Raw genomic sequence first — 14539 nt, 5'->3', positions numbered from 1 at the left:
GAATAATCACATATCTTTCTCCACCTTTTCTCTAGCACTTGCCTCCTTCTGTTGATTTTTCTTAATTATTATTACATGAGCAGGTACCAAGAAATGAACCCTTGTCTCTGGCATGGCAGACCACCATGGCCCTCTCTTTTCATTTTTAAAGTTTTATTTGCACATCCTACAATCTAGCCTAAGTATGCAGATATGCCTTTATCACCAAATCTATATGAAGAAATTTCCTTTTCTTCCACAAAAAATCCATGCCCCTCCAACATAAACCCCACCTGTTGAAATTTAGTTTTGGCATAATGCCTTTGCTTTGTTCAGTGGAAGCATACTACAATGTTACTGCTGACTATAGACCTTAGCATGCACTGATTATATTTTTTCCTATATACTATCCATTTTCAACACTTTGCAATGTTAACATCCATTTGTTCTCCCTCATGCAGAAATGTTTTTTATTTGTACATTTAATCACCATCATTGTCCACTGTAGTCATTCCTAAGTTATATTATCTCAGTCTTTGTCCTCTATCTTTTCTACTGGTTTCATATGTGTCTCCAGCCCTTCTTTCTCAATCATGCTTACATTCAGCTTCATTCAATGTATTTACATTATTGTGCTGCAATCAGGTACTATTGTGCTATCCATTCTGAATTTTTATAAACAGGCCTGTTGCACAACCTGTATTCCTTCAGCATCAAATGCCCAATCTACACCCTATTTCTATCTCTGATAACTGATGTTTTTCACTTCAAGTCTCAAAGATCACTCATTAATGTTAGTTCATATTAGTGAGACCATACAGTATTTATCCTTTTGTTTCTGGCTAATTTCACGCAACATAATGTCCTCAGGGTTCATCCACATTATTGTATGCTTCATGACTTTATTCTGTCTGACAGCTGCATAATATTCCATCATATATATATACCCCACCGATCCATTGATGGACATTTGGGCTGTTTCCATCTCTTACATCATAAATAATGCTGCCATAAACATTGGTGTGTAAATGTTAACTCATGTCTTTGCTTTCAGTTCCTCCGAATATATACCTAGTAATGGGATTGCTGGATCATATGGCAATTCTAAATGTCTTCCTGAGTAGTTTTACCATTTTGCATCCCCACCAACAGTGGATAAGTGTGCTTCTTTCTCCACATTGTCTTAGCATTTGTTGTTTTCAGGTTTTTTTTTGTTTGTTTTGTTTTGTTTTTTGTAATGGCTATTCTAGTGGGTGTCATATAATATCTTATTGTGGTTTTGACTTGCATTGCTCTAATAGCCAGTGAAGTTGAACATCTTTTCATATGCCTTTTAGCCACTTGCATTTCCTCTTCTGAGGAGTGTCTGTTCATGTCTTTTATCCATTTTTTAAAAAATTGGATTGCTTTTCTTATTGCTGTTGATCTGAAGAACCCTATTATGTATTCTGGTTACTAAAGCCTTATCTGATATATGGTTTCGAAATATTGTCTCCCATTGGATAGACTGTCTTTTTGCTTTTTCACAAAATTTTTTGATGCACAGAAGTGTTTAATTTTGAGGAATTCCCATTGATCTATTTCTTTTTTTCAATGCTTATGCTTTGGGTATAAGGAAATAGTAGGAAACCACCTGCTATTACAAGATTTATGATATTTCCCCACATTTTCTTCTAAAAGTTTTATGATCTTAGCTCTAATATTTAGGTCTTTGATCCATTATGAATTAATTTTTCCACATGATGTGAGATATGCATTGTCTTTCATTCTTTTGCATATGGATATCCAGTTCTCCAAGCACCATTTATTAAATGGTTGCTCTGCCCCAGGCAAGTTGACTTTACCACCTTATTGAAGATCAATTGTCCATAGATGAGAGGGTCTATTTCTGAACATTCAATTTGATTCCATTGGTCAGTATATCTAACTTTATGCCAATACCATGCTGTTTTGACACTATAGTTTTGTAATATGCCTTAAAATCAGGTAATGTGAAACCTCCCCCTCCATTTTTCTTTCTCAAGATAGTAATAGGTATTTGGGGGCACATTGCCCTTCCAAACAAATTTGGTTTTGGTTTTTTTTTATTTCTTCAAAGTAAGTTTTTGGGTTTTCATTTGGTATTGCATTGAATTTCTAAATTAACTTGAGTAGAATTGACATCTTAACTATATTCCAATCCATGAACACCATATGCCTTTCTATTTATTTAGGTCTCCAGTGATTTCTTTTACCAATTTCTTGTAGTTTTCTGTGTATAGGTCTTTTGTATCCTTGGTTAAATTTATTCCTAAATATTTGATCATTTTGGTTGCTAATGTAAATGGAATATTTTTCTTTATTTGCTCCTCAGATTGCTTATCACTGGTGTATAGAAACACTGCTGATTTTGGGGTATTGATCTTGTACCCTGTTACTTAGCTGTACTCAGTTATTAGCTCTAGTAGCTTGGCTATAGATATTTTTGGAATTTTCAACATGTAGTGTCATATCATCTGCAAACAGTGAGAGTTTTACTTTCTTCTTTTCCAATTTGGATGCTTTTTATCTCTTTTTCTCATTCATTTGCTCTGGCTAGAACTTCCAGCATAATGTTGAATCACAGTGGTGACTGTGGGTATCCTTGTCTTGTTCCTGATTTTAAAAGCTTTCAGCCTTCCTCATTGAGGATGATGTTAACTATGAGTTTTTCATATATTCCCTTTATCATGTTTAGGAAGTTCCCTTCTGTTCCTATCCTTTGAAATGTTTTCATCAAGAAAGGGTGTTGACTTTTGTCAAATACCTTTTCTGCATCAATCAAGATGACTGTATGCTTTTTCCATTATGATTTGTTGATATGGTTCATTAAATTATTTGATTTTCTTATGTTGAATCATCCTTGCACACCTGGAATAAATCACATTTGGCTTATACTTTTTTAAATTGTGTTCCAGGATTCAGTTTGGAAGTATTTTGTTGAGGATTTTTGCATCTAAATTCATTAAAGAGATCGGTCTGTAACTTTCTTTCCTTGTAGTATCTTTGTCTGGTTTTGGTGTGAGAGTGATGTTGGCTTCATGGAATGAGTTGGGTAACTTTCCCTCCTCTTCAATTTTTTTGAAGAGTTTGAGTGGAACTGGTATCAATTACTTCTTGAGTGCTTGGGAGAATTCACATGTGAAGCCATCTGATCCTGGACTTTCCTATTTTGGTAGCTTCTTGATGACTGATTAAATCTCTTTATTTGTGATTCATTTGTTGAGGACATCTATTTATTTCTGAGTTGATGTTGGCTATTCATGCCTTGCCAGGAAGTTGTCCATTTCATATATGCTGTGTAGTTTATCAGCATATAGTTGCTTACAGTATCCTCTCATTACCTCCTTTAGTTCTGCAGGGTAGGTCATAATGTCTCCTCTTCCATTTCTGATTTTATTCATTTGTATCTCTCTCTCTTTCTCTCTCTCTCTCCCCCCCCCCTTTGTCAACCTAACTAAGGGTCCATCAATTTAATTGATTTTCTCAAAATACAAACTTCCAGTCTTTTTTATTTTCTCAATTTTTTTCAGGTTCTCAATTTCATTAATTTCTGATCTAATCATTGTTATTTCTTTCCTTTTGTTTGCTTTGGGGTTAGTTTGCTGTTCTTTCTCTAGTTCTTCCAAGTGAACAGTTAATTTCTCAATTTTTATTTTTGTTTCTTGTTTTTTTTCTTAGTAGTGCCTTTGCTGCATCCCATAAATTTTGATACATTATGTTTTCATTTTCATTTGCCTCCAGATACTTATTGATTTCTCTTGTAATTTCTTCCATGACCCGCTGGTTGTGTAAGAGTGTGTTGTTTACTCTCCATATATTTGTGAATTTTCTGGCCCTCTGTTTGTTATTGATTTCAACATTCATTCCATTATGATCTGAGAAAGTGTTTTGTGAGTTCAATCTTTTTAAATTTGTTAAGACTTGCTCTATGACTCAGCATATGTTCTATCCTTGAGAACAATCCATGAACACTTGAGAAAAATACGTATGCAGCTGTTGTGGTGTGTAATGTTCTGTTAATGTCTAGTGTTAAGTCTTAACACTGTTGTCAGTGTTTGCCTCATATATTTTGGAGCACTCTGGCTCAGTGCATAAATATTTATGTTTGTTATGTCTTATTGTTGAATTGTTCTTTTTATTAATACACAGTGTCATTCTGTGTCTCTTTTAATTGTTTCACACTTGAAGTCCAATTTGTCAGATATAAGTAAAGTTACTCCTGTTTTTTCTGATTGTTGTTTCCGTCAAATATCTTTTCCCAACTTTTCACTTTCAACTATTTTTGTTTTGGGTCTAAAATGATTCTCCTGTAGACTGAATAAAGATGGGTCCTGTTCCTCAATCTGTTCTACCAGTCTAGTCCAATTTGTCAGATATAAGTAAAGTTACTCCTGTTTTTTCTGATTGTTGTTTCCGTCAAATATCTTTTCCCAACTTTTCACTTTCAACTATTTTTGTTTTGGGTCTAAAATGATTCTCCTGTAGACTGAATAAAGATGGGTCCTGTTCCTCAATCTGTTCTACCAGTCTATGTCTTTTGATTGGGGAATTTTACCCTTTGACATTTAATGTTATTACTTCAAAGGCAGTATTTTTGTCTACCATTTTGTCTTTTGGATTATATGCCATCTATTTTTTTCACTTCTTACCTCTGCTGATAGTCTTCACTTCTACACTCTTCTCCATACCCCATCTCTTCTGCCTTTTCCTATCTGCCTATAGTGCTCCCTTCAATATTTCTTGCAGGACCAGACTCTTATTCAGAAATTCTCCCAGTAAAATATATATATATATATACTTTGTCTGCAAATATTTTAATTTCCCACTCATTTTGAAGGACGGTTTTGATGGGTTTAGTATTTGGTGGGCAGTTTTTATTTTTTTAGAATCTTAAATATATCATGCCACTGCCTTCTCACCTCCATGGTTTCTGCTGAGAAATTCACACATACTCTTATTGGGCTTCCCTTGTATGTGATGGGTTGCTTTTGCATTGCTGTTTTCAAAATTCTCTCTTTGTCCTTGACATTTGGCAATCTGATTAGTAAATGTCTTGGAGTATGTCTATTTGGATCTATTCTGTTTGGGGTACACTGCACTTCACAGATCTGTAATTTTATGTCTTATATAAGAGATGGGAAATTTTCAGTGATTATTTCCTCCATTAGTTTTTTTCCTTTTCCCGTTTCTTTTCCTTTGGGACACCCACAATACATATATTCATGTGCTTCATGTTTACATTCAATTCTTTAAGATCTTACTCATATTTTTCAATTCTCTTCCCTATGCTTTCGTTCGTGTGTGAGATTTCAGATGTCCAGTCCTCTAATTCACTAATTTTTTCTTCAGCCTCTTCAAATCTATTGAGGTAGGTTTCCATTGTTTTTCTCATTTCTTCTATTATGCCTGTCATTCCCATAAATTCTGTAATTTGTACTTTCAAACTTGCAAGTTCTTTTTGTTCACCCACTGTCTTCTTTATATCTTCCCTGAACTCACTGATTTGATTTTTGATGAGATTTTCCATGTCCTTTCAGATATTCTGAATTAGTTGTTTCAAATCCTGTATCTCATTTGAAGTGTTGGTTTCTTTCTTTGATTGGGTCATATCTTCGATCTTCCTAGTATGACTCATTATTTTTTGCGGGTGTTTAGGCATTTGATTTCCTTAATTATTTTTTTCTGGAGGTTGTTTTCTGTCTTTTATGTAGGATTTTCCCACTGAATGGCTTTGTTTGCTATCTGTTCTTTGACATTAAGTTCCACTTATTCTAGACCTCTAGCATAGATTCTGTTAACTGATGAAATTTTTTTAGTTCTCATTTTTCTGCTTCTTCCCCTGCCCATATGAAACCTTAAAAAAAAAAAAAAGAAAGAAAGAAAGACTACCTCCTCAGGTATTAAAGACCTGAGTCAGATTTTTTTTTTTAACTCTTTTTAATTTTGAGTCTGTAGTATTCATTTTTCAGAGGCCTATTTTCATTGACTAACAGATAGATGTTTACTTTTTCCTGAGTTAGGACTTCTAGAAGAGCACATCCAATATTTGTAGAAAAATTAAACACTGCTGCAACTCCAACATTTGAATGCATGATGCATGTTTTCCCTTTAGAAAGGATATCACTATGTCAAAATATAAAAAAAGACTTTATGGCTTATGATATCCCAAATAGTAGATTAATGTCTGGAAGTCATAAAGAGGGTGATTTATTTATAAACAAAGGCAGAGGATTGAAGACCATACTTATTTGGTCCGTATCAGAAAACAGAAGAACAGTAGCCATTTTCTTCTCTGAAATCATAATCCAGAAAGTAGGTGAAGTCAATGTCCTAAAATTTTGTGGTGAAGATCCCCTACATAATTATAACTTTGGGGGACTTTTAAGGATGTTTGTTTTCTTGTATACTTTGGTCACTTATTGAGTAGAGTATAAATAGGCAGATTCAATATCCAAAGATCTCTATCACAAGTGAGTTTTAGGCAAAGTAGGATATTTTCTTGGGTTACAAAAAAAATGGTTAAGTCATCATTAATACAGACCTTCCTGAATTTTCTCTTATGATAACTGCCTTGGTTTCCTTGGGTATCAATAAAGACTGAGTATGTTCCAGGTGGGAAACTGTTGTTTTGTCTATCAGAGAATGATGACAAAGGATTTTAAAGAACTATTTCAAAGTCCTGTCCTCTCCACAAATCTTCTAGACTTTCATTAGTGTATTTTTTTTTTCATAGATCTTCAGCACCACTGTTGACTCTAAGGAAAAAATGTGGTTGAATACATTATTACCAGACTAACCCAGATGTATAAATCTTCAAATCCGCAGAGGTTCTGATCAAACTTAGAACATGCCAATGTATCTAATTATCTTCACTTTTTTTTTAATAGAAGGAAAGTAAAATGTTCCACATCTACTAAGAAGCCTCTGCATATTTCTGAGTTGATAAGTCATTGTTGCCATGAACATAGCCTGAGACAAAGAAAGAGGGAGCATCAACTCTTTCTCCATAAAATTAGTTTCACTGTACTCTTAGTTTCCAACATATTTGTACATTGGAGCCTGCCAAACAAAGTGTGAAAAAGGCCAATTAGTGAAAAACTGAGAGAGATATAATAATAATAGGGTTTATTTGGTCTTGAAAGTGGATGGGATGCAAGATTTATCAACCAAGCTCTTTCTTCTCTCTCTATTTCCAGGTTAGCCCTGGGAAAATGTCAATGAAATCCTCAGTCTCCATCACAATGCAGAGTGTCTTAAGTGAACTGCCTTAAGTTTAAAGTCTCCATCACAAAGCAGAGTGTCTTAAGTGAATTGTCTTAAGTTTACTCCTCTATTTAGCCAGGCAGAACTCTACAATTATTGATATTAAAGTAGTGTGATGGTTGAATGGAGCCCCCCCCCCCCACACACACACACACAAAGATATTTAGGTCCTGATGCCTGGAACTTATGAATATAACTTTATTTGGTAAAAAAAGTCTTTGCAGATATAATTAAATTAGGAATTTTGAGACAAGATTATCTGGCATTATCTGTGCAAGCCCTGAATTCAATAACAAACGTCCTTATAAGAGATAAACAGAGAAGAGACACAGGGACAAGCTGAGAAGGCCGTGTGAAGGTGGAAGCAGAGAGTAATGCCACCACAAGCCAAAGAATTCCAGAAGCCACCAAAAGCTAGGAAAAGAAAGAAAGGATTCTTTCCTAAAGATGTTTGGTCATCCAAGCCATTTTTATTTCAAACTTCTGATTTCCAGAACTGTGAGAGTGAATTTCTGGTTTGATAAGTCACTTGGTCTGTGGTAATTTGTAATGCCAGCCCTGGGAAACAGATAGTTGTAGCTCTTTCTGTAAGTGAATATACCAGACAAAGGTTGCCAGAATAATGTCTTCTGCTCACTGTACAGGGACAAGTGAATACAAGAGTAGAAAAAAAAACAAAACTTTTTTATCAGACCATTACTAGAGATAGTATTCAACATCTTCAGGGGCATCAAGGTAAAAAAGACTCATATCCATCTACTCAACTATTCATTCAATGATTTTTGAGAATGCACTTGAACAATATTCAGTGGTCATAGTGGGAAACAAAAGGACGGGGTCCTGGCTGTTCTAGAATTTATATTCTATGGGAAGGCACTAAATAGCACTTTTTTATAATAATACATTGAACTTTAAAAACAGATTTTTAAAATGTTTAAATAAATATCATTAATATATAGAAAACAAAAAAATTTGCAAGCTATTACAAAAATACCTGTGACCCTTTTCTTAGTCTTTTGAAGGACTTTTGAAGGTCCAACACCCTAATGTGTGCTTCTACATTTCTGAAGTTGCTTTAGTTTTTCTGTTATTCTCAAATAGGTGTCTATGTCTTCAGAAAGCCAAATAGGCTAAAAAAATGAGAGAATAGGCTGACAAATTCTGAAATAGATGAAAATAAATATTTAGTGGTGTGACTAAGTGGCTTTGTTGAACTGTGAGCTTTTCAGGGGGTATCTTATGCTTTTTTTTCTTTTCTTTCCTTTTTTGTTCATGCCAAGCAACCTCAGGCAATTGAGACTTAAGAGGTTTCATGGTATGAACTGTTAGGACATAACTCAGTCAACTAAAACACAGCATATGGCAATTAGTGGCGTGTGGTTTCCTTTAAGCTATTCATTTGGCCAGTATAACAGGAGCACCTAAATTCCTTCAATTTATCATAATTCAGTGCAATGGAGGGGGTCCAAAGAAAAGAAGGACATTTCAGGAGAAATGTTCCAAAATGCACCAGTCCTCAGATGATGAGGGATGAGGAGCAAGAGGTAAGCATACAGAGCCTTGTACCAGGTAATGCAATGTAGAGGGTAAAGAGCATGAGCCAAGAGAGAGAAGATCCAAAGAAATAAAAGTCCTTGGTTATCAGAGATGCTTCAAAAGTTCTTTTTCCCTTTACCCTTTATCATTCAACACACATTTTCACTTTATGAAGTATTGAAGGTGTTTCTTGTGTCTGTGGGGTTGTTGTTGTTTTTGTTTTTTTGGAGGAGCTGAGTAACTGTTTTTTTTCTCCTATATTTAAATTCTCCTCCCATTTTGTGAATTAGACTATATGAAAAGTACTATGAAGTAGAAATCTGAAAGACATCCTCAAGGCATTAGGGTAGAGTTCTTCCCCCTAAGAATATAAGAATATTCCTCTTATATTTGCCAGTTTTCTCTCAGCAACTAATTAAAGAGGCCTCCTTTCCATCACCTAAACCTGAGAGTTGACAGACTGGAATGCATGCCTAGTAGTTAGATCAGATTCTAAAGTGATTTCATGAAGTTCAGCATTTTAAAATTGTGTGTATCAAAACTGAAGAGTTGACTAAAACTCCCAATTTGCAAAAATTCGTAACCATCCTTTATGAAGTAATTTTCATCCTTAAAAACTTTGGTCACATGCTAATCACATCAAGATAAGGCATTCCAGGTATAAGAGAGCCCTAAGATCATCTATTCTGACCTGTTTACTTTGCAGATGAGGAAATTGAGGCCCAAGGAAGCAAAACAGCCCAAGTTTACAGAGTAAAGAACAAAGCTAAGACTGGGGACCAGTTCTCTTGTGAATGCCGCCAGCATTTTTCTTGGGCTACGTAGGCTGCCTCCAAACCAGGTATGAAGCGTGCAGCATGTCACTTACAAGTAATTTATTTACTATTTTTTCTCAACCATAGCCAGCTGTCATTGCATAAAACCACTTTCTTAAACTGAAATCGATACACATACAAAAGCTGTTCATTTTGCTGCTGTTTTATTTAATAATGGGAAATATAATATTAACACAGTGCCTAGAAAGTGGTGAAAACAATAGATTGCTAAAATGCTATATACATATATATTGCTTATAACTTGCTGATGTGTTTATTTCAAAATTTTAATCAGAGAAATAAAATTACTTACACACCTCAAATGAAATAAACACAGAAAAAATCATTTCTATTTTGTGGCACTCACAAAGACTTTTTCTATCTCTCTTATTTTATCCCATTTCTTAGTTTAGAAAGCTGACTTGCATACTAATGACACTGTGAATGCGTTCCTCAGAAGCCTTTTGGTTCTCATCATTCATTATTGATGCAACAATTTTGCTATGTTTTTCTTTCATTCTCTGTGTTTATGGTCCGCAAAGAGTTGTGTGTTAAAGGCCTATCAGTGTAATTGTATGATTGAATTTAGCTCCTTTGAAATGACTTGGACAGTTATTAGTCTTTTAAGCATTTAGAGTTTTGTGACATATGCTTCGATTCTTCCTCATTATTTACTTTATGTTTATAATATATTCCTTTGAATTCAGTTATAAATCACCATATTTTATGTGGGCATGAACATGATTTCTAATCTCTAAGGAAGATTAATACTATTCTTTTACTTTATTTTGTGAAAACGTGTATTGAACTTTTTGGTAAGATGCATTCATTTTATTAAAGAAATGAAAGCAGTAATAAAAAAGAGATTTAAAGAAGGAAAAATCTTAAATGGAATTGTATTATTAAATATTTATATATACTATATGTATAATACAATGACATATAGAATATATAACATATATTATATTATATTGTGATTATATAAATATATATATATTTATTTATTTGGGAAATTGGAAGTAATCTACCCCTGGTATTTATATTTTAAACTCTAGAGGATCATAAAATTCAATGCATTTAAATCCAACTTAATTAGATTTTTATATAAAGACAAAAAATTGAAAACAAATAATGCCCATTCTGTGTTCAGAAAGGTACTGTGGTGGTTAAATATAACATGATCCAGGCAATAGATCAGCTGGGGAGACAGGCCTAACACATATGAAGTGCTCCATAGCATTGATTCTAAGACAAAATGAAAGCTACCTTAATTAAATGTTTCCTATACACCGAGCTCATTGCTAAGCTATAGAACCCTCATGACATTGAAGTGGCACAAGGTCTTAGCGGACAATGTGGAGACTACCTATGAAAGCATAGTGGGAAAATTCTGACTGGAGGAATAAAGTGGACCCAATAAATGTATGCCATATGCGAGAGTTAGACCAGATGAATAAGATAGATGCTACTTTGTGTCATGTGCAGATAAATGAACACGGTACTTTAGAGGGTGAGTTCATTCATTTAGGATCATTGGACCGAATGCAGTGAAATCCTCATTACCTCAAGAGGGAACTTGGGGTGGCATATGGTATAGAATGACAGTGGTGGAAAGAAAGACAAAAAGGAAATAAAATAAAGATAAATCAGGATATTGTGACTAATTACTCTTAAGAAAGAGGGCAAGAAAGATGTTTAAAAAATTCCATAGGAGGTCTGATCCTTTTACAAATACTGAAAGTGATGTGTTTCTAATGATGGAAATGTTGTGGTTGATGATGGTAAGAAGAACACGGAATATGAAAACAGTGAACTTGGTATAGCATTATAAAATTTGATTTGATGGGAAAGATTCAAATGGGCTTTTCCAATGGTTATTTATATCCAAGGGTGCTGGCTCATGTGTATAAGTGTAGCTCTAATAATAATGGTGGAAACCACAATAATATGCACAAAAGAGAATTTATGAAGAGCAGATTTAGGTCAACCACAGAGGCTTAAAGAATGCTGACACCAGTATGGGATGAGAAAAAAAAAAGGAAACTGAATAATGGAATCAGAGATTTTCAAGCAAAGAAGATACAGCAGCATGTGCATTCTTTTACTTGTGTTCTTTTCTCATATTCTTTATAGACTTAAACACAAAATGATTCATTTACCATTTGCTTAAGCAGAGTGTTCTTTTTGAGTAAAAAGTCCTTATATGCTAAGCATTTGCAAGCATTTTATAAATTAAGCAATTTTATTAGGTGCTATTGATTTTAACAGAATGGAGATAAGTTTTGTCCTCTGTACTGTTCAAAATAGGCAGCTCTGTTTTGGTAGTACACCTCCTCAATTTCTGTAGGTCTTTATGCATAGCACTTACAAACATATTCGCAGTGCAGTTCTGCCAAACTCTGCTCCAGTTGCAAATAGAAAGCACCTTCCTATCTCCCATGAGGTCTTTTTGTAAGTTTTAAATGTCAAAATTTGGCATGAATTACATGTCTCATACATAACTAAAATACTGGCTCAAAATATATTTTCACACAGATTCAAAATTTTTTTCTTTTTTTTTTTGCCATGAATTATGAGGTGCCCTGGGCTGTCCATCTTACAAACCCTTTGGATAAAGGCAGGTATATTTCTATGATAACATATTCCTTGGATGATGGGCTTAATCATTCAGTATTCTAGGGTAGATCTTTAAGTTCAAATCTACAATAATTTTTTTGGGGGTTGTCAGACTGAAAAAACAGGGAAGGAACTGTGTAGAAATGATGTTCTTCTACTAGGATTGTTTAAGTACCAGCTATTTCTTCAGTTACTAGATTTATGTAGTCTGTTCCTTTTCTCCCTCTCTGAGTGCTTATGGGATTGATATCTGAAAATTTAAAACCCTTAATATGTATTTCAAGCATTGATTTATTTATATTAATTTATCTCATATATGATGAGTCCTTCTGATCTACATATTTAGATTCTCCTTTGGTTCAGCAAACCTTTCTTCTACGCTATCTTTGAATATTGTTTCTTTGCCATACCATTTGTTCTGTCGCTAAGAAATCCAAGTTATTAAAATATTGACTCTTATTATCTTTCTTCCAAACTATCATCTCTTTTTCTGAACATTGTCATCTATTTTTCCTCTTCCTCTGTATTTCTAAAAGAGTGAGGGACATAGGGGTGAGAAGTTCTCATGAATGGAAGTTTGAGTAGGTTGACCGTGATTTTTAAAAAATAGTATTCCATGTTCAGGATATTTAAAATGAATTCTTTAAAATTTTTGATATATGCATATCACCTTTTAACAAAGTTATTATTGAATTAAGTCAAGATTAGCTTACATTTCCTATGTTTTCATAGTATCCATCCTTTTCTCTATAGACTTACCAGAATTTCTATTATAGAATTATCTACATTATTTATTTTATTCTGTCAATCTAAAAAACTGTAAGATCCCTTGATGTAGGGTTCATATTCATTTTTGTAAGGTGGTAGCTATAACATCTAAAGGTGCATGACACAAATTAGACAGAATTAGGTAAACCAAAATATATTCTGAAGGAATAAACTTAAATCTCCTAGGCCTTCTCTTTAATTTTGTGACATTAATTAACTTGAGTGCCCAGCAATGAGCAGTAGCTTTTATAAGTTTCAATGATTTTTCTCAGCAGAACATTTTTGAATTTGGTTAGTTGTAAAGTTCCTTTAGCAATATGAAGGAGGCCAGGAAGAAACAGAAAGAAAATGGAGCATGCTGACATCATAAGTATAACTAAGAGCTTTATGCTTCTTTTTTCACTTATTCTATTTGTTTTGTCATATTACAGTGCATAAAGCTATTTGATTGATGCTTCATACTTCTCAAAGTAAGCAATAATTTGAAAATATCCCCCTTTTTAGTACTATATAACTACTGATTTCTTTCTCCTAGGTTTTTCTAGCCTTTGTTTACTCAATATCATTTTGTCAGAGCAGCAATTGTTAAATTTATTTTAATAAAGAAATTTATTCCTTCCTGGCATCTTGATATATAAAAAGAAGTCAACCTCTAGTATCTATTATCTACCAGAAGATTGTTGTAAGATTTGCCTTTGAAATAGAGCATACCAATCAGATAACAAAAACCAACAGGTGTTGCTTCATATTTTGTTCTTACAGGGAAATATAGGTGTAATACCAAAAGGCATGGCCCATATACCTCTAAAGATTGGGAGAAAGATCAAAGGAGAAGAGGATTTAATGACTGAGTATGACTGCTGAATCATTATATTAATATTTCTTTTAGTCTCCAGTGTTTTGGAGGAGCTAGAAGGACAAACCTAAAATTGTGGAACTGTAAGCCATACCAAACTCTGAAATCTGTTCTATAACTATTTGTTATGGTGTATTTTGAAATGTGTTGCTTTTTTATCTGTATGTTATTTTTTCACAGTAAATAAATAAATAAATAAATGAAATACCAAAAGGTAAATGTATTTCAAATGTTTGATTTGCTGATATTGAAAACAAATTCCAATTTATTAAAATTAAAATCTAACAAAAATGTCTCACATTGCTTTAAAAATGTATATTCAGAAGATGGCTATGCAGTTTTATAGGATTGAGATTTTCATATATAATTTTTGGATTATTAGTCATTCTTTTGTGCTGATTCTATGTATACTATCACCACTGTTCTTTATTACTTCTTCTAAAGCTATTCATTTGCAAATCGCAGACAATACTTAAAGAGGCACTTCTTTTCTCTAGTCAGTGTTATCAAATTATGATATTTTCAGGCTTGGCTTTCTATGACATTTTCATTTTAGCTTAGTTTAAGGTTGTCATCAGTCTTGAGTTCCCATTCCCTTGCTAAATGGTGAGGTTCACCATTATATGTGCTGATACCTGGTTCTTCCAAAATCATTCTAGCACAGAATTACTGCAAGATGTACATA

At 33.6% G+C, this 14539-nt stretch overlaps 1 long non-coding RNA gene across 2 annotated transcripts in view; it reads left to right on the top strand.

Moving 5' to 3' along the window:
- LOC143682816 (uncharacterized) overlaps positions 1–14144 on the top strand; it is a 72106-nt gene extending 57962 nt beyond the window's left edge. Inside the window, exons 2-3 of one of the 2 annotated variants that reach the window (XR_013175294.1) lie at positions 9506–9640; positions 13761–14144. This is a non-coding gene — a long non-coding RNA (uncharacterized LOC143682816). The remainder of the gene's footprint in view (positions 1–9505; positions 9641–13760) is intronic. The other variant, XR_013175295.1, reaches the window with a different exon arrangement.
- Positions 14145–14539: the final 395 nt, after the last annotated feature.

Source organism: Tamandua tetradactyla, chromosome 5 (genome assembly GCF_023851605.1).
Source record: "Tamandua tetradactyla isolate mTamTet1 chromosome 5, mTamTet1.pri, whole genome shotgun sequence".
NCBI classification, from domain to species: domain Eukaryota; kingdom Metazoa; phylum Chordata; class Mammalia; order Pilosa; family Myrmecophagidae; genus Tamandua; species Tamandua tetradactyla.
Note: the sequence above shows the minus strand (reverse complement) of the source record. Positions and strands in the feature narration are given on the sequence as shown.